The sequence below is a fragment of the Hibiscus syriacus genome, unplaced genomic scaffold (genome assembly GCF_006381635.1).
Source record: "Hibiscus syriacus cultivar Baekdansim isolate YM2019G1 unplaced genomic scaffold, ASM638163v2 tig00117048_pilon, whole genome shotgun sequence".
Lineage (NCBI taxonomy): Eukaryota > Viridiplantae > Streptophyta > Magnoliopsida > Malvales > Malvaceae > Hibiscus > Hibiscus syriacus.
Window position 1 is genome coordinate 14,418,299 of NW_024063538.1, and position 24,952 is coordinate 14,443,250.

The window sequence follows — 24,952 nt, forward strand, 5'->3', positions numbered from 1 at the left end:
TTGATATGAGGTGCGAAGATAAATTTCTTTTTTATGACTTCTACTTATCGATCCCGACCTGGAAAGTGACCGACCAGGGCCTTATTGATGAATGAAAGAAAAGGTTTATGAGCCCTAGCCCTGTAAGCCCACACCTATGTAGTGTAGATCGTTCAACACTTGCGGCACAAACCCATTTTTTGACCTATTGGTCCTAGTATGATAGGCGATTGATCGGTCGCCCCCTAATTACTAGACCGACCTACTGTAATAATTCCATAAACACCTAGCGAAGATATGGCAAACAAATAAAGTAGCCCTATGTTTGAATCTGATAATAACATACCATAATCAAAAGGTACAACAACCCAAGAGACCATACTTAACATAAATGTAGCCACTGGAGCCATTCTAAAAAGGGAGAAATTAGCACTACTTGGTGAAATAGGTTTTTTTTAGAATCAGTTTCAAACCATATGCTAGAGGTTGTAACAATACGAATGGTCCCACTACATTAAGACCATTTCGACGTTCCGTAAAAGCCATTACTTTACATTCAACTAGCACTAAAAAGGCTACACTTAGTAAATGTGGTAGAATTATTCCAAGTATTTCAGCTGGAACAACTATGTACATTTTTGAATTTCTATTTACTCATGATTTGGCCTGGTTGACCCAATCATGATATTGAATGATGGAACCTTTTCTCAAAGTGCTATTTATACCAAGACTCTCAATGAAAATACAATGGGCCTTCTAATCAGAACATTATACCATTCATTTCTCAATAGTATCCATAAATTCTAACATATCAAATATCACATAAATGTGTATTGGGCATTTTATACCCTAAATATTTCATTTTTCACATAACATGAGTAGATCATGGAAATATCACTTACTACTTTCCTTTTTGACATATGTACATTATAATTCATCGTATGATAAATATCATAATTATCATGCCAATATATTAAATTTGGCATATTTTAAACATTTAAGATAGCATATAACATAAGAGTAGCATAAAAAGCACATTTTATGACAAACTTCACATGCTGGCAGTTGGAGCTACCCTCAAAGAAATATTATTATGTATTAATCTACATATTTAAAAATTATTTTGTTTGTACCAATAAAAACTAGACTCAAATTAGAGTCTAACCATATAAGGAACTTGTTCTAGTTCAACTTGTACAATTTATAGTGAATTTTCAAAGTTGACTTACAGAAGTTGTTTTAAGCAAAGTCTGCTACCCTGTTTTCTGATATATTCTCGCTTAAAATTCATTTCTTTTTTATACTCCCTGAAATTATTAGCCGTTTATTTTAAACAAAACTAGATTGATATAAAAATCCAAGGGTATAAAAATCATCCTCTAATCATTTCTTTAGAATTTATGGTGATTTTCTAAACTTACTCTTCAGAACACAAATCTATACGGATTTCACCAATTTGCATTTTCAGTTTATTCACTAATTATATGAGCTCACCAAATGCACATATATACATAAATCACAAAGTCACACAATGTTAGGAGTCACTTCTTACCATAGCAACTCCGTCACTGGCTCATCGCAAGTCAGTGTTTTCCTGATAACATAAATATAAATTAAATATGCACTCACCTGGTGTCCTTAGCTTGTATACCTCCCTTAGAAATTCACATTTCATCCTTAAGCTTTGCTTAGGTTTAATGTTGCTTGATCTAAATTTCAATCATAATCTAATGAATATAATTATAGGGCATATACATTTCAAACCGCATGTTAGAATCTCACTAACATAGGCACACAATAGAAAATAAACTCCAAAAACCATTTCGGTTCTCGTTCAATATAAATTCCATGTCACAGCATAAATGTTGACTTTAACACTTCAAGTTAACCATTCAATTTCCTTTTTTATCCAATTTATCCAAACTTTACACAACATTTTCACTTTGGTTCCTGACTTTTCCATATTTGTGATTTGATCCTCAACTTTCCAAAATGGCCCAATTTCACACTCTAACATTATTTTCAACACTCTGACATTAATTTCCATCATTTTCCATCAACTATTGAACAATTACACATTGATCCCATAATTTTCCAAATTTTTTTCTCTTTGAAAAGCTTAGATCGGATGTTAATGGGGTACGGTTTCATGATTTCAATTTGATTTGTGCATGAAATCAACCTCTATTCAACATTTTAAAACCTCTAAAATCAACCCCTAACTCAATTTCATCAAATCACATTTTCCCCTAAACTTAGGGTTTAAGCCGAAACCAATACAAGCATATCTAGGTGGTTTTAATCATCAATCATGCTTGGAAATGATTCTACAACATCGATAACCTCAAAATCCATCATCAATTAATAAAACCCTAACATGTTCTTAAACCCTAAAATTTGGGATCCAAGTACGCAAGCAAGATTAGCATGCAATAATGGTACCAAATGATAGAGCTCTTCGAATAGAACAATTTTCTGTTTCACGCTTTAATCCATAAACCAAAGGAAATTGCTCAAAAATGAAAAGTAAAATTTTTTCTCCAAACCTTGTGAATATCATGTCCGTGGCTGATTTTGAAGAAGAAATGTCATGAAATTTCTAGTTAATTTCATGTTAATTTGCCATTTATTAAGCTTAAATGAATTTAAAATTTATTTAATGGGAAATGATGTTTTTACCATTAATGAAACTTGATAATTACATTCATACCTTGATACAAAAAAATTATCATCTTCCAAAGTCAAAGATGAACAAATTATTTTTGCCTTGACAACTTTACCCATGCACTTTTCCAAAAATTTCAATCTTGCCATTTTCACCCAACGGTCCAAATTGAACATGGAAATAAATTTTCAAATCCAATGATCCATATTATTTTCCATCATTTTAAAATGTGAAAAATATTATTTCTAAGCTTAATTTAACATCCTTCAAATTTTTATTCGATCCGATTTACCGAATTTTTCTGAACTTTAACACTTTATAGCTTTTAACATAAATTTTGGATCAAAAATATTATTCTCGCCAAAACTTCATTATTGGGGGTGAACTACTCATTTACGGGTTAAAATACCCAACTTTTGAAAATTATAATTTTGGTCCCTAAACATTTGAAAATTACCTTTTTGGTTCCAAAAGTTTTTCTAAACTGTATATTTTAGCCACTAAACTTTCAAAATTTACATTTTCATCACTAACCAAATTTTTTGGTTTTCCACCTACGGTCGTGTGTTTATGGACATGTGTTTTTTTATTAAGTGAAGGTGAGTACAAAGTAGTATTTGTTCTAAATATTTGTTGAAAACATTTTGATGTTTCGATATAACAAATTAAGTATAAATGAATTTTAAGATTTTACAAATGATTTTCTTAGTATATTCGATTTAATTACTCGAATATCAAAATATTACTCCAAGTCTTTCAAATATCAATTTCAATCCTTACAAAAGTGTAAAATTGTGTTTTAATCTTAAAATATTTTTGAAACAATTTTCACAAAGTATTTCGAACCAAAAACGAGCCTAAAATCAATTTTTCAAAAGAGTGTACCGATGCACCAATCCACGCATCGATGCACCATTGAATAAATTGAACATCGAATGCATTTTATGCATCGATGCACTCAGGTTTTATGAAAACATCGAATGTATTTTATGCATCGATGCACAGACCATGTATCGATGCACTCGGGCTTGTTTGAAACATCGAATGCACTGTATGCATCATTGCACTCTTAGTGCACTGATGCACTAAGGATCCAACGGTCGAAATATTTGCATTTTACACATAGTGTACAGATTCACTAGCCTTATGCATCGATGCACCAGACCCTCCCAACTGTTTTATTAATAATTTTCACACTTAAACGGTTCTATTGACTCCACTAATCATCCCCAACGTTCAGAATCAATTGAAGGAGTATTTAAACAAGCTTAGAAGCCATTGATAAAAAACAAGAAATAACAATCAACAAAAATCAAGTGAGAATCAAAGAGAAAGCATCAAACCTCAAGTTTGAGCATTTCAAGCCTATTTTTCATTCAATATTCATTTTGCTTTCAATAACACTACTTGTACTCAATTGTATTCAATTTTGAGTGTCCTTTTCTTTGTTCTAGAATTGTGCAAACACATTTACCTTGTGAGGTTTTTCATTAAGTTTGCGAATTTGTAATCTTCTCTTTGAGAAATAGTGTTCTCAAGAATTGGGGTATATTCTTGAGGGAGTTGTAAGGTTATCTCTTTGGCCTCAAAAGAAAGAACAAATTAGTGAATTTGTTGAAAAATCCTTAGTGTGGATAGTTAAGGTAGTGGACGTAGACTTTGGTTAAGAAAGTTGAACCACTCTAAATCGCTGTGCAATTACTTTCAATTTTCTGCAAAAGCTTCCACCAAAATTTTAATTGCCAATTCAACCCCCCTCTTGGTCGATTCCATCGATTGATTAACTCAACAATATTCTAAATCATTTGACAATGAGCGTTCAATCACCCTGTTGCAATCATTGGAGCTCAAACTCGTGACATGTAAAAACAACAACAATTACTTTTTTTTAATATGAACCATTACATTAAGAAATTACATGAGAGTAAGGTGGGCTATTGATATCTATGAGAATGAGGGTACGGAGTCGAATCGAAAGGGGATCAACAACAACAAGTGCGTCTGAGGAGTGGACATCTAGCTTGGCTATAAAATCTATCGCTGCATTGGCTTCTCTGTAGATTTTCAAGAAATGCAGAAACCATGCTCTATCAAGAAGTTGAGCTATGACTCTAACAACAACGAAAGGGTTGGTAATAGAAGGTAGCGAAAGATGCTTAAGAGCATCACTACTACCGCTTTGAACAATTACTTTCTCGAGTCGATATGACCAAACAAATTTTATACCATTGTATATTCCCCAAAGTTCAATTTCAAGAATAGTTGAAGAATCGATCATCTTATGAAAAGCACCCAGACAATTCCCGTAATGATCACAAAATATGCCTCCAATCGAGCTTGACTTCACTAAGATAAGTTGCAATACCCCAAATTTTGGTTAGTGACTAAAATATAAGTTTTAAAAGTTTGGTGGCTAAAGTATAAACTTTGTAAAAGTTTAAGGACTAAAAATATAATTTTGAAAAGTTATATATTTTAGACCGTAAATGAACAGATTGACCTAAAACAATGATTTTCGTGGTAATCAAATTTTCGGTATGAGATTTGTGTTAAAAGTTATAAAGCGATAAAGTTTTGTATAGAAATCAGATAGTCGGATCGAATCGGTATTTTACGAAAATTTGAAGGATGTTAGATAATGGTTGGATATATTATTTCCATATTTTAGATCAGAGAAATTTAGCACAGATCAGTGAAATATTTTTCAGATTTGATAAAAAAGTGGAATTTTAGTGATTAAAATGCAGTTTTTTAAAATTACATGTCCAGAGTATAAAGTCAAAGCCAAGTTGATTCATATTTGAGTGAGGAATATTTTAATGGAAGATAATGTAATGGCATTTAGTGAATATTAAGATTCATTAATGGTATAAATAGAATTCTCATTAAATTAATTTAAAATTCATTTAATTAGTTAAATACCAAGTGTATTAGTTGATAAATATTAAATTGATCAAGAAACTAAGCATATTTTGCTCATCTTCTCCATTAGGCCATGAGCTTTATAGCTTCCCCAATATAAGTTTTATTTTTTATTTTTGAAGCCATACATTTGATTTTTGGATTAAACTTTTAGATAGAGAATTAATCTACATGAAGTTCTCTATCATTTGGTATAAATATTTCATGGTAATCATGCTTATTTCATGAGATTGGAAATTAGAGTTTATGTAGGGTTTATAGATTTTGAAGAATTGATCAAGGATTTTTATGTTTTTGATGTTGGAGATTAATTCTAAGGCATGTGTGTTGATTAAAATCATGTGTAAAGCCTTGCAGTTTATTCGGCCATGTCTAGGGTTTTATGAAATTTATTGATTTTGGTTTAATTTGATGTTGTGATCGTTAGAATATCATGATTTAGATGTAATGAAGTTGAATTCATGCTTGAAATTGAATGGAAATCAAGCTCTAATACACTAGGAAGGTTCGGCCATGGGCAGAAATTGGGGGGGGGAATGTTGAAAAATTTTCTATGGTGTAGAATTGATATTATAAGTGTTCTATATGATTTGGAGATCAATTTAGAGCAATTTGGAAGCTTGAAATAGAAAAAGGGTTAATTTACAAGTTTTGAGAATTGTGGGGCATTATTGTATAAATGTGAAAATTGGGGTGTTCAATGTTAAATTTTAACATTGCAATGCTGGAATTTCAAGTTAGGAAGTTGATTGGAACCAAATTATAAGTTTGGTAAATTTTAGTGGTGGAATTCGAAAAGTCTTAAAATTTAGGGACTTGTTTGTGAGCTTGAAAACATGTTGGTATTATTTTGAACAAGAAATTTCAATGCTAGAAATTTTATTAGTATGATGATTTTTGAGTTTAAATATTGAGTTGGGATCAAATTACAAGTTTTTGAATGTTAAAGTATTGATTTGAGTATTTTATTAAGGTGCTGGGAATTTTAGTAATTAATGTGAAAGGATCATAATGAGGAAGAATCATTATGAATTTAGTGGAAAAGTTAAGATGAATTCTAAAAAGAATTTATAATTAGTGGTTTGATTATGTAATTGGCAAAAGTTGGAGGTTTAATGATGGAAATAAATATTTACGGAATTGAACAAGCATTTTGAGAAGTTTGAAATTTGGATGGAAAATATGATTTAGTTTTATATCGATTTAAGTATCGATTTTAATTCTATCAAATTTTATATTTTAAGCTTAGATTATGTTAATTTGATACTAACATATAGTTTGAATATTTTATGTTATTACATGGCGTCGTCAGACCACGATAAATCTAGTGATGTAAGTAACTCGAAAGGGAAGGAAAAAATGTGGGACTGAGAATAGTATTGTAGAGAAGGCTCAATAGTGAGGCAAAGGTGAGTGCATATATAATTTGTACTTATGCTATCGAACAAACATTAGCTTGCGATGAGACAGTGACGGAGTTACTATGATAAGAAATAACTCGTAAATAATATGTGATTTGTGATTCATGCATATATGTTCATTTGGTAAGCTAATAGAATTACGAAATAAGCTAAGGATGCTAATTAAGGAAAGCAACCTAGAAATTATGATTTGAACAGTAAGTTTAGAAAATCACCATAAATTATATAGAAGTAATTAGAGGTTGCTATCTATATCATTGGATTTGTATATCATTATAGTTTCATTTAAAACAAATGGATATTGATTTCTAGAAATATACTAAAAGATATGAACTTTTAATAGATGATAAGTCAGAAAACAGGGCAGCAAATTCTGTTCAAAATAGTTTTTGTAAGGCAACTTTGAAAATTCATTATAAATTGTAAATTAGAGAAAGTTCCTTATATGGTTAGATTCATAGTTGAGTCTAGTTTTCATTGGTATAAATAGAATAAATTTTAAGTATATGTATTCATACATAATACTATTTTTTTGAAGGTAGTGCAAACTGCAGAGTATGGAGTTTTGATAAATTATGTAGTTGAACCTGTTGAAAGCAAATTAAATCTAAAGAATAGTGAGACTTATATTTTGACTTATAAATAAATTTTCAAAGTGAGTGCCCTTTATTTATTTAATTATTCTGATCAAGAACGACTTATGATAAGTCAACCTCGTATTATTTTAAAGTATGATTTATATTTTAGTTATGGATTATTTTCATGATATTTTAATATAGTTTTATGAATGATTTAGGTTGTGAACTACCCAATTTTATGTTTTATGACGATGAATTAAAATAATTCCAATTTTGACATGTTGATTGATAAATGATTTAAAATCTCATTGTATGTTGCATTAAGAGTCGTATGTACAATTGACATGCCATGAGGTGGAGTGATTCTGATTATGATATGGTACATTTGTGTACATTATGTATAGTACCATGAGTGCAGATGATATGATTATACTTGGAGTGCATAGTCTGATTTTGATGAAAGCATTGAAGTGCTTATTGCGCACACTCGTCTGACTCACGTACCTTGCGTATAAAAGTAAATGTGAAAGTTATGACAAGTATATGAAAGAAAAGAATATGAAGATGAAATGAAAGTTCTGAAATATGTTCGAATGAAAAGAATATTGTTTATGATATTTGGTGTTGATTTACATGATTTTTTATAAAATCATGAGATGATGATTTTTAGGTTTTCAAGAGGAAAATAGCTTGAATATCTCAGTTTGAAAGTTTTAATGTTTTTATTTAAATTATAGTTTTATGTTATAATATTTTATGAAATTTATGTTATATATCACTTTAGCTATGTTACTGCCTCACCAAGTTTTACTTAGCGCGTGATAATTTTCATGCATATGTTTAGATAAAGAAAGGAACGTCAACTAAGGAGTCTCTTGAACATCATTTCAGAAAATCATATATAATATCAGTATCAATAAGACATCTTATCTTTGACTTATTAGTGGCATGTATATTATATTTATACGTTATTTATCGGATTTGATTTTAAATGGTCTATATAGTAAACTAGGACCATTTTATTTTGGTTAGTCTAGTTATGTCCATATTTATGGATGAATAGTTTATATATAATTATGGGAGAACTGGTTTTCCTAATTAAGCATTATTTAGGCAATTTTATATAATTTATGAAACAACACTTAACCGCCTAATTGTTGCCTAAACTTTTATTCGTTTGAACGTTCAATTATTATTTTATGATTATACACAATTAATGAAATGGTTTTTAAAGTTGATAAATAAATGTTTTAAAATGAAACAAATTTTAAATGTTTATGATCAGTGAATATGTCTGTAATGTTAATATAACATATTTAATTCGTATTTCGAGATATATACAGATTATGTGTTACATAAATTGTGTTTAGAGCAATTCATCTCGAGTTTGATCTACTGTACTGAGGTAAGTTAGTTCGTGCTAAACATGTGTTCATCATTTAATTTATTTTTCTTTGTAAATATTATACATACGGCCTAAGGGGTACATGGAACCATTACAGAGGTAACCACGTCTTTTGACGCCAGACAGTACGGGGCAAACTGAATTAAATTGGACAATAATGAAACAATGTACCCATTAAAATCCATAAGTAGACATGTGACATCACTTATACTTCTGAACTTTTCACACAAGTGCAATCTGTCTATTATATGTTTAATTAAAATGAACAAATTTATTTTTTTCACCAAAAAAAGAAAGAATTCTATATTGATTATTAATAAATTAATTATCAATAATTAAATTATAAAATTAAATATATTTAATCATATTTGTCTGTCTCCACTTTAATGATTAGAAGAGTGATGAATAATTTATTTATAATAATTCGCACATCAAAATTCTTTTGTGATCATGTCATGTTGAATTTTATGAGGTCTAATATGAAAGCATAATAATTAAAACATTAAAATTAACTTTAAGAATATAAAATTTAAAATATCAACAAAATATATGAAAGTATAACAATGCAAATATTAAAAATTTCATGGTATGGGAATAAATTTTAATAAACTATATTAAAAACTCTTAAATTATAAAAAAATAAAACTTTAAGAATATAAAATTAAAGTATCAATAAAATATTTAAATTATACAATAATTTTAAAATTTTAAGTAATACATTTTTTACTCTCTTTGATTCATATCAAAGTCCAAAGTAGCTGACATTTACTTAAATATGGAAACTATTATGGTGTGTTTGATTCATGAAATATAAGATTACCGTCGGGAATAGGATTCCCAGAATATAACATTACTTGTAGTATTACTAGGAATGTTACATTACATTGTTTAATTTATTTGACAGGAATGTAAGATGACATTGTTTGGTTGATGGAAAATAGGAATACCTTAATGTGTATTTTACTAACTTATCCTCTTTGTCGCAATGGGGAAAGGCCGACTAGTTGCAACGATTTTGAAATGATTTTTGAAATGAAATGTTGGGAGTCGTCGCCAATCATTTTAATGTGCGATTGGAACACCTAAAATTGGGCAATTTTAATAAAATATTTTATTTTATCAAAAATATTAGTTTTGTCTACGAAAACCAGAAAACAAGTCCATGAGTCAGTTATGCATAGGGAAGGGTTAGCACCCCACATCGCTAAAAAATTTGTACCTAGTCGATTACCCTATATTTAAAAATTGAAAATTTTTAGTTTGATATCTTATTTAATTTAATAATCATCATGGATACCAAGTTTGGAAAAGGATGTTGGTTTACTAAAAACAATAACGACCACTCTCTAGCATGTAATGCGGAAGCTTATTGATCTACATAAACGAACATTGCCTTAAAGTCTGAAAAATCATGATATGAGAGTTTTGAAAAGGATGTCCATCTACTTTAGGAATTACCAGCGGTCACCCCTTGAGCATAATGCGGAGAATACGCTATTAACTCCTACGTAAATCAACATTGCCTTGTCTTTTAAAACTAAATGCAATCAAACAACTTTTTATTGAATCTAATTATACTAGGTGGGTTAATTAAAGCTTCCCCTAACCTAAAGTGTCAATTTATGTAATTTAAAGAACCTAGAAGACTAAACCTAGAAATGGATGCTCTACTATTAATCCTATTTGATTTTAACCAGTTATTGAATTGAATAATTAAGATGATCCCTTGGGCATTTAGGCGACAACCAACCCAGATTACTCCCTAAATTAAAGGACTAGATTGAAATATAACCTAAAGTGGAGTCTCAAATTAAAGATGTAATTAACCATGTTAAAGGAATATTCAACTAAAAGCTAAGGACTAAATTGTGAAAATATCTAAAGTCAAGACTGTAATTATTAACCCTAATTAATTTTATAACAAATTATTATATCGAATAATCGAAAATGGTCCCTTGATCATTTAGGCGAGGGCCATTTCGAATTATTCCCTAAATTAGAGGACTAAAGTGTGAGAAACCTAAATCTAGAGAATTAAGTCTAAAACCTAAATGTAACTAAATTTAAAGAACCTAGACTAAAAGGTTAGCCCTAAATCTAATAAATTAAAGAAAGCATTAAACTTGAAGAAAAGAAATTAAATGCGTCACTATTAAATAAAATAAGATAACAAGCATACATAAAATCTAAATAAATAGTCGCAAAGTCTAAATTTAATATATTAATTTGTACTAGGGTTAATTATTCTAAGGAATAAATTAAAGTCAGCAACAAAATTCAGGGACCAAATTTAAAATACTTGTACAAATTATAGAACAATGACCAAATTAAAAAAATCGTTAAAATTAAGCATGCAATGTTGGAACTAAGACATTGACCTATGTGTAAATATGCTCTAAAACTAGAGGGGCTAAAGCATAATATCCTGTAACATACAAGCCTAATATACATTAACACATAAAATGCGAAAATTGTAAAATAAGGCCAACAAGATTAAAAACAAAATCAAAAACAGTCACTACAGGCGACCAAAATACAAAAAAATGTTATTATTTGAAGGAGCTAAAAGCAATTTTTCTTATTTATTTTAAGCTAACAAAAAGATGGAAAATCATGCAATCAGGGTCTACACATCTCAAACATTTAATGAAATCAAAGAAAACAGGGATCATTTTATAAAACAACATGCTAAAATAAAAGTGACCTAGACGTAATTTACCCCTAAATCTACAATATAAATACTAGTTTTTAGCCATTTTGGAAAAAAACTAACCCTATTTCCTACCCGCCTCCTTCATTTTGGGAAATCTCGCAAACTCTTCCCCTTTTCTCTCTAGGCCGAACCTCAATAGAACCCCACGGCCACCGCTCGACGGTGGTCGAAAAACTAAAGCATCACCAAACTCGGTTCCAAAACCCCCTAAAAAACTCTGATTCTCCTAGAACAACCTAGATTTGTAGAAAATACTCACAAACAGAACCTCTAAACTCCCCAAAAACCCACTTTAACTCTACGATTTGGAACTCCGGTGAACCCAAAGCTACCCCGAAGCTTCAATTTCCAGATCTAATGAACCCCTAGTGACCATGACCTCCTAAACCACTCTAGAACTCTCTCACCTTTGCTTTAAACCCCTGAAAAGTTCCTAGATCTAACATGCAAAACCTCTAGGAATGACTCCTTAGCTTCTGGACTCCGGCGACATAAAACTCAATGACAAACCCTAAAACGACAGTCAAACTCACTCCTCTTCTCTCTCTAATTTCCTTTTTGTTTCGAAACAAGCAACAACAACAAAGAAAACTGAAAATGAAAAAAGGATTCAAACCTTTGAAATGCTTTTTTCTTTATATTGCTTCGTGAATCGTGTCTTTACAAATGTTTTTCGGGGGGGGGGGGGGGTTTATACCCGGATAAACAATGAAAAATTAGAAAATATATAAAAAAATAAGATAAAATCCCACTGATTCCCTTTACTTTTTTTTTTTTTGTTTTGCATGGGTTTTGTGAGAGGAGCACTAAAGGAGAGTCCTATAACCGTCCGATTCCTCTTTCTTGGTTCAAGTCGAGGGCTCCCCTTCAATCTCTTATCCTTCTGTTGCTTTTGTGAGGGGAGGCGTCTTCCATGGCGCTACAGAGGGGACATGGCAGGGCTCAAACGCCCTCTGTCATTCGGTTGTACTCGTGGTAGAATCGAACCCATGGCGACTGAATTTAGGAGCGCGTGGAAGCTGGAAATGTCACCATCGACACATGAGGCATTTGAATTGTCGCGCTTGTTACCCACTCGCGTGATCCATTTCACGGCTGTTGAGTCCTCTCCAAATCGAACGATGGAGGCTTGACAGCGTTAGGGTCGGATATTTGATGTTGCGTAAACACTTATGGTTCCTTTATTTCGAACCATTGGGTTGGATTAGATCCAGTGATCTAGATGATGCAGTGCAGAGTTGAAGGGATTCTTGAGGAAACCCTAATCTTGGCGGCATGTGAATCTGATATGGTGTTATAAGAAACCCTAAAACTCTTTCAATCTGAGCCGTAGGATGATGGTTTCATCCAACGGGTTACATAATGAGGCGCTTGCTGAATCTCCAAAAATCCTAGTTATTTGAATGTTGCACGCGGGCTTTCCATTGGACCAACCAAACTAATTCACTGGACATTGATTTTAAACCACATCTAGACTTGGATATCAACCTTTGACCGAGATAAACCTAAATCAAAATAAATGAATTAAATTGATAGCAAAACTAAAATAAAATAAAATAAGATAAATAGAAATAAAATATCACTAAAAACAAAAATAGAACAATAATATATATATAATATTTACTATTTTCAAGAACTTTTTGAAATTATATACTATATACTAAAAAACTATTTTATATACTACTTACTATTTTCAAAATCCTTTTTCAAAACTATTTTATTTTCCAAAATTATTTTTCTAAAACTGTTCTAAAACTATATAATATATATTATTTTTCTAAAACTATTTTCAAAACTATATGTAATAATATATATATATATTAAAACTATTTTCAATACTATATGTAATATACATATATATATATATATATATATATATATATATATATATATATATATATATATTAAAATACTATTATATACAAAAAAAATACAATAAGATAAAACAAAGTGAAAGCGGAAGTATTCCCCAGATGAAAACGGGTGTCTATAACTAGGGATGGACATGGGTCGAGTTGGGTCAGATTTTTGGTCCACCATACCCGACCCGAGAACAATGACTCCTCCACCTGAAATCCAACCCGACCCGGATAATATATACCCTCCACCATACCCGAACCATACTCAACTTTTTTAAATAAAATCCAAACCCGACCCGGCTCGACCAGAAATAATAATAAAATATTATTTTTATTCAATAAAAACAATGATTTAATTTTAAAAAATAATATATAGAGGTTGTTATTATAATTATTCCTAAATATATAAGGTAAAATTATATTTTTTGGGTCGGGTATTTTTCACCCTAAACCCGAATCCGACCCAACCCAAACACCATATTTAAAAAACCTGACCCGAACCCAATTTTTTTTAAAAAACCCGACCCGATCGGGTTGGGTTCAGGTCCCATGCCCATCCCTATCTACAACAGTCTCTTTTTGGTTATATTTGTGTAAACAATGATGTTCAAAGACGGAAAGACAACGAGTTTTCGTCTGGTTCTGAAACGATCCTGTATAAAATTGTCCTGAATAAAATGAAGTTGAACCGACTCCTCGAGCCAAGCTGAGTGTCATTGATCCAACTCCTTATGTGATAGAATCGAGCGAAGAAAAGTGACGCTGATCCGACTCCCTATGCGACGGATGGGCCAAGAAAAGAAAAGCTTATCCGACTCCTTAGGCGATGGACGAGCCAAGAAAATGATATTGATCCAACTTCTTATTCGATGGACAATCCAAGAAATATGATGTTGATCCAACTCCTTATGTGATGGAATCAAGCAAAGAAAAGTGAAGTTGATTCGACTCCTTATGAGACGGATGAGCCAACAAAAATGATGCTAATCCAACTCCTTATGCTATGAAGAAGACAATAAATGTGATGCTAATCCAACTCCTTATGTGATGGAATTGAGCCAGAGTCGAACAATCTTTTTTCATTAAGAACTTCCTCTTTTATCAGGCGAGTTCTTCTCATTAAGAACCCTTTCATTAGAAATGTTTGGTCCATCTTCTCCTTGAGAGATTTTATACCTGCAAAAAGAGTATCATATGTCATTGATACATGTTTAAGAAAGCTGAAGGCGTGGACCCAAAGGTCCTTAGCTCTTGTTAGGATCCATTTCTTCTGATGATGAAACTATGGATTGCCTCTTTGCTGAAATCCTTTTCTTTTGTGTGTAATCAGCAAATAGGGTCTCTTTTGGTTTCAAATTTCTGTCAAACACTCAAAGCCTGGTAAAAATGAATGTACATGCACCTATTTTGGAAATGCCTAAGCATGTATGCATGATGTCGTTTTAGTATTATGAACCACAATGTCTTTTGAACCTTTGTCTTTGCTTGAGTTTTCATCCTTTATTTACTTCTCAAATCAGGCTCGATCCCTTTCTCACATTTCCTTCAGGTTTCTACCTTAAATGCCTTAAAGCACTGCCCTGATCTTGCATTTCCCTTATATTATTTTTCCCCTTTTCAATGAATGTTCTTCGTCTATCTCTGACAAGATCTTGTTTGAAATGTGCTTTAGAGCGAACATGATTGTCATCACTTTATCATTCCCCTTATATCATAGTTATTTTGTCATCAATTATCATTGGCGTTGATCATGAGCCACTTTGGATTCCCTGCACTTAAAAGGTTAACTCAAAGTAATACCAAGAAAACTTTTGTTTTCCTTTTGGACTTTGTTAGTCTACTTATAAGATGCTTATTAAAAATGAATAAAGTTGAAATTTGAAAGGATGAACTTGGGATTTATTATAAAGTCTATAAATTTATACAGAGTCATGGAAATCATAGAAATGAAAATAAAAATCTAGAAATAAGAGGCAGATGCCCAATTGATCACTAGCATGAGCGTTACTGAATCAATCATTTCGGTACAATTTTGAACACTGAGGTGAGCTTCTGTCTAAAGGATCTCAACGTTGCAGGGATGTTTGCAAGTGTGAAGATTCTCTCAAAATACCAGGCTTTCGAGAGGGTTTAATTGTCAGATGCCTGATCAATGCATTTGAGTCGCCCTCTCAGGTTTTCAACTCAAATCCTTCCCGTTGATTTCAAGATGTACTTTGCGAATTTTCATCTTGAACCCTTTTTTCAATTTTCCTTTTTCTTTTTTTCTTTCTTTTTTTTTTCTTCCTTTTCTTTTTTTTTTAGCGTAATATTTCTCGACAAAGTCTGAGCTTATTGGGTTTCTCAGCACTTCTCCATCCATATCTACCAAAATTAACGCTCCTCTGGAAAAGGCCTTTTTGATAACATATGGCCATTCCTAGTTAGGCATCCATTTTTCACGAAAATCGTTCTGAATAGACAAGATCTTTTTAAACACTAGATCACCCTCTCAAAATTCTCTCAAACAAACTTTCTTGTCATGAGCTTGCATCATCCATTTCTGATACATTTGTCCATGACAAATAACTTTCAACCTCTTCTCTTTAATAAGATTTAGCTGATCAAACCGAGCTTGAATCTATTCAGCTTTATCTAACTTCACCTCTTTTAAAATTTGAAGTGACAGAATTTTAACCTCGATAGGTAACACTGCTTCTATTCCATAAACCAAAGAGAAAGATGTTGCAACCATAGATGTCCATACTATAATTTGATAAACATACAAGGCAAATGGTAACTTCTCATGCCAATCTTTATAAGTTTCAATGGTCTTCATGATAATCCTCTTAATATTTTTGTTTGTTGCTTTTACTGTCCCATTTATTATTGGGAGGTAGGTTAGTGAATTAGCGTGCTTTATCTTAAATTGCGCACAAAGCTCATCTATCATCTTCTTATTCAGATTTGTAGCGTTATCTGAGATGATTCTCTTTAGCAACCCATATAGGCAAATTATCTCTTTCTTTATGAACTTGCAAATTGTAGACCTTGTAATACTGGAATAAGAAGCATCTTCTGCCCACTTGGTGAAGTAATCTATAGCCACTAGGATGAAACGATGCACATTTGAAGCTTTCGGTGTGATTTCCCCAATGACATCCATGCCGCACATTGAGAATTGTCATGGTGTAGTCATCATATGCAGAGGTAATTGAGGCGCATGGATCTTGTTTGCATATATTTGGCACTTATCATATCTTCACACATAGTTAATTCAACCTGTCTGCATCGTGGCCCAATAGTATCTGTATCTCGTAATCTTCTTTTCCATAGAGAGACCATTTGTTAGATTATGCCCAAATACCAATCATGAGTTGATAGTAATGATACATTTTAATTTACCACTTTCGTTGAATAAAGGCATTGCCATTATTTGTTTTAGTTATATTTATGTGTATCAAATAAACTAAAAGATAATAAAGTCCATATTATAATATAATTATTATTAAATATCCTTAGTCGAGTATTATTATGGGCATGGACAATAATAATACATTTAAGACTAACATGTTGTTGGTTGATAACAATGAGTTGTCATTGACATAAAGATGTCAGAATCAATGCATGAATACATTGTTAGAGAACGACATATTGGATTGACCCACTATGAGCAGATGTCTTGGATTATTATGTGATGGTCACAACATTACTCACGGTGATGACTATATGTATAATCCTCTGACTTGAGATCACTACTATCTCAACATATATTGTTGTATGTTTTGATATAGTTGAATGTGCTCCATGGTTGGTAGCACTATAAAGGCTGATATTGAACATATCACAATATATGTAGTGGGGTGTGAATGATCAATATATGATTTGTCCTTCATACATAATAGGAAATATATCACAGACCATTTGATTGAGTGAGACTAGAAATGCATGGCCGTACATGAATAATTTGATATGATATATCAAAAATTATTCTTTCATCAAAGTCTACTCTAGATATCAAGAAATAATAGATGGGCTATACAAGTGTGTCTATTCCAAGACTTGTGTCTATTCTAGATATAAAGGACAAAAGGATATAAAACATTAAAAGAGTTAGTCACGAAGATGTTATGTCGAATCACGACTTTCTGTAACTTAGGTGACAATGATCTATTGCTAGATATCACTCATTGTTTGTAATATTAGAATAGTTCTAATAATTACTACTGGTGTTACAAGAACCTACAAACTCACACCCTAGGGTTGAAAATAGCAATTTATAAATGATTTTCACATGTACACTTTTATTGTACATGAATAAAACATATAATATAATATATATATATATATATATATATATATATATACGCGTGTAATTTTAATTATACATAAAATTTTGAATTTAATTAAACGAATATAATTAGGGTAATTATATTCCTTTTATTATTTTTAGAATAAAACACTAAGGGTTAGGGAAACATGTTATAAAAAGAGTGTATTGGTCTAGTAGTCGCTTAATCCTTTTAAAACGAAATTTCTCAAACAATTTTGGGAAAAGAAATTACTCTCAACTGCTTTCAACCAGGTGAACTACGTAGAGGCCGAGACAATTTCGTCAAGGCTTAGGATTTGAATTGTTCATGACTGTTCAATTGAATTGTTGTTTTTCCAGGAACTCGAGGTGAATTTTATACCTCTTCCTCCCAAATCCAAGTTTTCGCACTTGGATCACGGGTGTAATCGTCGGATAATTTTTCCACTGCGCCATGGGGTGTACCGGCGATCCCAATAGTATTCACATGTGTCCCACATATTCCACCATGAACCTCTTCTAGAATACTTTCTTCTTCTTTTATGTTTACACACCATACTAGAACTTGGTCACTACTCCTATACACGATTTTCTCATCGAGGAAATAATTTTCAATTATTCTACGAATTGTTCTTTTGTCAATATCAGATGCACATGCAGGAACGTTTGATACTTGATAAACTGCAGAATATCATAGTACCATGGATGGCCATCAATCTCCTCTTCTATGTCAAAGCAATGCTTTAAGGTTTTAGATACTTGCATTCTAATATGCATCATATATGTTTTCTTATTTGCTATAAACATTGCAGCTAATTTAACTAGAGCGTCAACCATTTGATTGTCTTCACGGGGGAGATAATTGAATGTAACCTCTTCAAACTCTTTGATTAGTTCAAGGAATAAGTTTTGGTACTCGACTAGTTTCGAGTCTTTTGTCTCCCATTCTCATCGTAATTGATACACCACTAACAATGAATCTCCATACACCTTGAGTACTTTAACTTTTCTCTCTATAGATGCTCTCAAACCCATGTCACAAGCTTCGTATTTTTATATTATTGGTACAAAAGAACTCCAATATACTTGTAAAAGGATAGTAGACAGAGAGATTAGCAATGCCCATTTTCCTCGTCCTAGAGCGTTATAAGCTCCATCAAATTAGAGCTTCTATGATTTGACATCTGACACAATCTCTTTTTTCAGTTGAAATACACATTAAATCCTCATTTGGAAAGTTAAATTTCAGGGACTCGTAGTCATCGGAGGCACGACTTGCAAGAAAGTCAATTATAACACTCATTTTTATTGTTTTTTAGCTAACATACATGATATCAAACTCAGATAACAACATCTTCCATCTAGCCAATCTTCTGGTCAGAACTGGTAACTCCATTAGAAACTTTAGTGGATCAAGTCTGGATATTAACCAAGTAGTGTGGTATAACATGTATTGCTAGAGCCTTTTGGTAGCCCATACCAAGCGGAAAATATTTCTGGATTGGTAGGTATCGAACTTCACAATCAATAAAATTCTTGCTCCGATAGTAAATGTTCCTCTCATTCTTTCCAAACTCAACGTGTTGCCCCAACACACACCTTATTGAACTATCAAAGACTATTAGATAAAGGATCAAAGGTCTATCAGGCACCGGTGCTATAAGAATATGAGCATTAGACAAATACATCTTAACAATTTCCAAAGTTTCTTGGCATTCATCATTCCATACTTCGGGTTATTCTTTCGAAGTATTTTCAACACTGGATCACACTTGTTGGTTAACTGCAAAATGAATCAAGATATATAATTTAATCTTCCAAGGAACCCTCAAACTTCCTTTTGTGTACGAGGTGGTGGAAGATCCTGAATTACTTTCACTTTATCTGGATCGATCTCAATTCCTCTTTGGCCGAAAATAAAGCCCATAAGCTTTCCTGATATTACCCCAAAGGTGCACTTAATTGGGTTGATCTTCAATTGATACTTCCTCAACCATTGGAAAAGTTTCCTTAAATTCTGAATGTGCTCCTCTTCAGTTTGAGATTTGGAAATCATGTCATCCATATAGACTTCTACCTCTTTATGCATCATATCATGGAAAAGAGTCACCATTATTCTTTCATAAGTTGCTCCTATATTTTTCTACCTAAGAGTCACAAATGTGGTTTTTTCCATGTCTTCAACACTCAATTTTATTTGGTTGTATCCTGAGAAGCCATCAATGAAAGAGAACTATGAATGACATGCAATATTATCCATTAAATTATCTATATGAGGCAGAGGAAAATTCTATTTCAAGTTAGCCTTATTAAGATCTCTATAATCTACATACATACAAACTTTTCCATCTTTCTTTGGCACGGGGACTATATTAGCTACCCACACAAGATACTTAGCCACCTGAAAGAACCCTGCATCGATCTATTTTGTCACTTCCTCATTGATCTTTAATAATATTTCTAGCCTCATTATCGTTAGCTTCTGTTGAAATGGCTTGCACTCAAGTCCAATCGAAAGCTTATGCACCACTATATATGTACTCAATCCTAGCATATCTTGGTAAGACCAGGCAATGATGTCTCTAAAATCTTGGATTAGATCTATAAATTCTTATCTTATTTCAATTGAAAGAGTAGTATCGATCTTCACCTCTTTTCTTTCTTCCTTAGTCCCCAAATTAATTATCTCAATTTCTTTTTTTTGGGGTAGGATTTGCTTATCCTCCTTTTCCACCAGCCTTAGTAATTCGCTAGAAACATCACACTCTGCCTCATCTTCACACTCACACTCATTGAGTTCTTTCAAACATATAGGCCTCTCAAATTTTACCTCATGATTGGATCCATAAACATTTATGCTATTGGCATTGTGATGTTTGCAAAGGAAATTTTGAATAGAATATATATTCGGGTAGAGTCCAAAGTTTATGAAATGAATATAAAGAATAATGAATGTAAAATGTAATTAATGTAAATAATGATTTCCATTTGGGAAATAAAAAACATTTTTCATTAAAAGTTAAGTAGTTCTAACATAGTTGCCCTTACAAAAGATCCCTTAATGATCGCGGGCAAAAGCATAAGTGTTGGTTCCGAGTATTACTCTGAGTTAATCCTAAAAACTACAGGATATCATATGGAGTCCAATTTGTAAGCTTCTCGCCAGGGAGACAAGGTTGGATTCCAGTCAAATACTTCTCAACCTTACTTTCTTCAGTGACCATGTTGATGAACAGTCTTTCCATAGCTTCATCAAACATGTCATGGTCTTTTATTTGCTCCCCTTATTTGATGACATTAACCAGTTGCTGCTCCACATTATCCACCCTTCCAAATATGGAACTGTTACTCAGATTTGGGAAAACATATTTTCTATCGGGACATCCTCTCCTCTAAATCGGGATTTCCCGGTCTCATTTCTCTTTCTTAGCTTCTTGTTTCTTTTTTGGAAGTTGGGTTTGAATCCTAGCCCAAAACTATCTTTCTTCATCTTGACAGGTACAAGGTGTAGAATTCTCTGTAAGTGTTTACCAAAGCCTTTGTCAGTCTTGGCCCCTCTTCCTAAAGTTTGTTGAACATACATCTTCTTGGATTTTGATAGCCTAGGGCGTGGTATCCTGTTTCCCTCAGTGATATAGGCTGCATTAATAAACTCCAAATCTAAAAAAAACACTCCAAGGCATCCCCATTGGTCTCTATGTATGGAGCATTAGTTGTTACGTGGGAGATGATTTCTTCTTCAACTCCCAAACTGACCAATTGTCCATCAATGACAAATTTAAGCTTTTGATGCAGATGAAGGGACAACTTCAGCTAAATGGATCCACAGTCTCCCTAGCAAGCAATTATAGGTGGGTTTAATGTTAATGACCACAAACTTCACATTATATACAATAACCCTTATCAATAATGACACCTCAATCTTTCCAACCATATCCCTTTGAGTTCCATCAAATGCTCTAACCACGTTTTGGTAGGCCTTAATATGCGAGATATCCACAGGTAGCATTTGTAAAGTGACCATAGGCATAACATTTAGTGCCGACCCATTGTCAATTAACACTCCAGGTAGCACATGGCCATAACAATGGGTGGTGATGTTTAGAGATTTCACAGTTCCCATTCCACCTTCAGGGATCTCATCGTTGGAGAAATTGATGTAGTTTTCGGCAGCTATATGCCTCATAATTTGATCCATCTTGTTTACAGATATATCTTCATGAACAAATGTCTGATTGGGCTCTTTAACAAGGCATTTTCATGTACCTCAAAATTTATCAACAAGTCTAATATTGAAATATTTACTTGTTGCTTATGCAGCTGCTCCACCACACTATATTCATTATGCTTCAAGAATGTCAAGAACCCTTGTCCTTGAGCCTCAGTCACTGGCTTATTGATTACTTGTGGAGGTTATTCATTAAATATCATTGGTACAACTGTTTCTTTTGCTTTCATCTTCTCAGCTTCCTTCGATACTCCATATTAACATCTTTCACTTTGAGTGAAGTGACCTACTTCACTTACTGTCTCAGCTAATAATTTCTCTTCAGCTGTAATTTTTACCTCTTCAGCTACTTGTACTCCTTCAGTTGGTATTGCACCTTCAGGAATTGTTATACTAGTGGCATAATTCCAAGGAACCCTTTAGATATCCTTGAATGGAAACGGTGAAGGTATTATAATTATTACCTTCGGTGTTATAGACATTGGACTCGCTACTTCAGGTTTAATAGTAACGATGACAGGTTTGCTTGCTCCATGAAGAAACTTGGAACTCTCGGATGTGCAGACATCCACTTCTTTTCTTTTAAACTCTTGGTCGAAGAACTCTATTTCCTTCATCTCCATTAAACTTTGAACTAAATCTCTGAACTCGCAATAGAACTGAATCTCACGGCCTTCCTTTTGATGATATTCACAATACAATCCATAATCAACAAGCCTTGGTTTAGGATTTTATTTGATCATATCAACCTCACATAACTTCTTGAATATACAACTGAAAGGATATTTGACTTTAGAAACACAACTCTTCGTTTTCTTACTTTCAGCCTCCATAACCATGTTCACTCCTTACCTTCTATGGTCTGCCAAAGGGTGAGTATTTACAGGTGGCGATTTGAACTCCAAGTCTCCTGTGTTAATCATATTATGTACAACTTTCTTAAATACTAAGCAGTTTTTGATGGAATGGCCTACAATTCCAGTGTGGTACTCACAATGAGCATTAGCCTCATACCAACGAGGATACTATAACTGAAGAGGGGTTAACTTATAAGACTGTACTACATCTGCCTTCAGTAATGAAGCATGGATCCCAGAGTAGGGTACTGGCACAGGTGTGAAGGTCAATTTTCCACTTTGCTTCTGGGTCCCTTGGACCCATTTCTATTAGTATTCACATCGTTTCATGGTTGAGTAATCGTAATACTCTTTGAGGTGCTCATGTTGCTCACCTCATTCTCTTTCTTATTGTACATGGGTTTCTTTCAGTTATACCCATCACCTTCCTCGATTCTACAACTCTTTATGTCATTATCGATAAGTTTGCCAAAGATAACCAAGTCAGTAATTGGTTGTATTTCCCAATAGATGCCCCAAGTAGGGAGCCCTCAAAGTGTTCATGAAAATAACAGTGGCTTCCTTCTCTAACAGTGGTGGTTATACTTGGGCAGCCATATCACGCAACCTCTGAACATGTTTACGGAATGATTCATCGTGTTTTTTTTTAAATTCTAGAGAGACCACCTATTAGGAACTAAGTCAATAACATGGCAGTATTGCTCAAGAAATGCCTTAGCTAGACCCATCCATGAATTAATATGGGGCCTAGTCAACTGATTATACCACTTAGCTTCAGATCTATTCAAACTATCTTGGAAGCAATGTATCAGTATCTTTTCATTATCGACATGCCCATATATCCTCATGCAAAACATTGTGATGTGGAATAAAGGACATGTAGTCCCATCATACTTTTCGAAGTCTAGCACTTTGAATTTTGGTGGAAGGACCAGATCGGGGACCAAACTCTGCTCTCTTACATTAAACCCATAAAATGGTTCGATTACCTTCATAGATTTTAGTATTTCTTCGATATTCTTCACATGCTGGGTGAGCTCTTCATTCGCCTTTTCCTTCTCAGAGATCTCGTTCAAATCAGGGACTTTATTGTTGGCATGATAATCCACTGGCTTAACTCTAGAGACAGTAGGGTGGTTGACAATGTACGAAGTACTAACTTGATGATATAGAGGATTCTCAGTAGCAATAAATCTTTGGGTGTGCATTTCTTGGTGCATCGGTGTGTTCATAGAGATATGGATAGGCGTGAAACTTGAAGGACATGAAGAATCCTTAATAGTTCCCTTAGCAGTTGTCATATGCCTCCTCAACATAGCATCCATCTTTGTTAGCAGATCATCTTGAGCCTTGCTAATGTCAGCTTCCATTTACGCCATCCTATTTTTTACATCCTTGTGCATTTCTCTATGCTTTTCTCGACTTTCTCTATTATACTTTACATTTGTTTGGTTGTTTTCCTTGTAGCGTATGGATGCAGGGTTCTTTTTCCTTTAGTAGGGGCCAGGATCACTTCAAAATGAAGATCTTATTTTATTATTCAAGTTTTATTAAAGTGAATGTTTTGATGTATGGTTTATAATATATGCAATCATATGAACAATGTAAATTTAATGAAAAATGTATTTGTGCAAAAGACATTGATCCCAAAATAAATGGTTCATAAAACAATTCTTGAAAGTCTGACAATGTCTAAGCACACAGGGAAAGCGAACATTAGAAATTACATATAGAATCTAGCTATATCCCCTAATTTTTCTATTCCTATCATCAGTCGGATGATGTATCTCTCCTCCTCTGACTCTGACACCCTCAGGTCTTCAACTTGTTGTGACAGCTCGAAAACCTTTCGAGCGACCTATCTGGCTTTAGTCACTACTTCCTTCATTGTCTGTTCCTGAATCTTTATTGTCTCGTTAGCTTGGCGAAGCTTGGCCCCTAGCACCTTGTCAGTCAGAGATATGATTTCCTCAAGGCGATGAATTCAGTCATTCCATACTTGCAACATGTTTTCCAAATCGGTGATTTTGTTCT

General features: G+C 32.9%; 1 pseudogene; it reads right to left on the reverse strand.

The window, feature by feature from the left end:
• Positions 1 to 224: 224 nt before the first annotated feature.
• LOC120197675 lies at positions 225 to 525 on the reverse strand (annotated as a pseudogene).
• Positions 526 to 24,952: the final 24,427 nt, after the last annotated feature.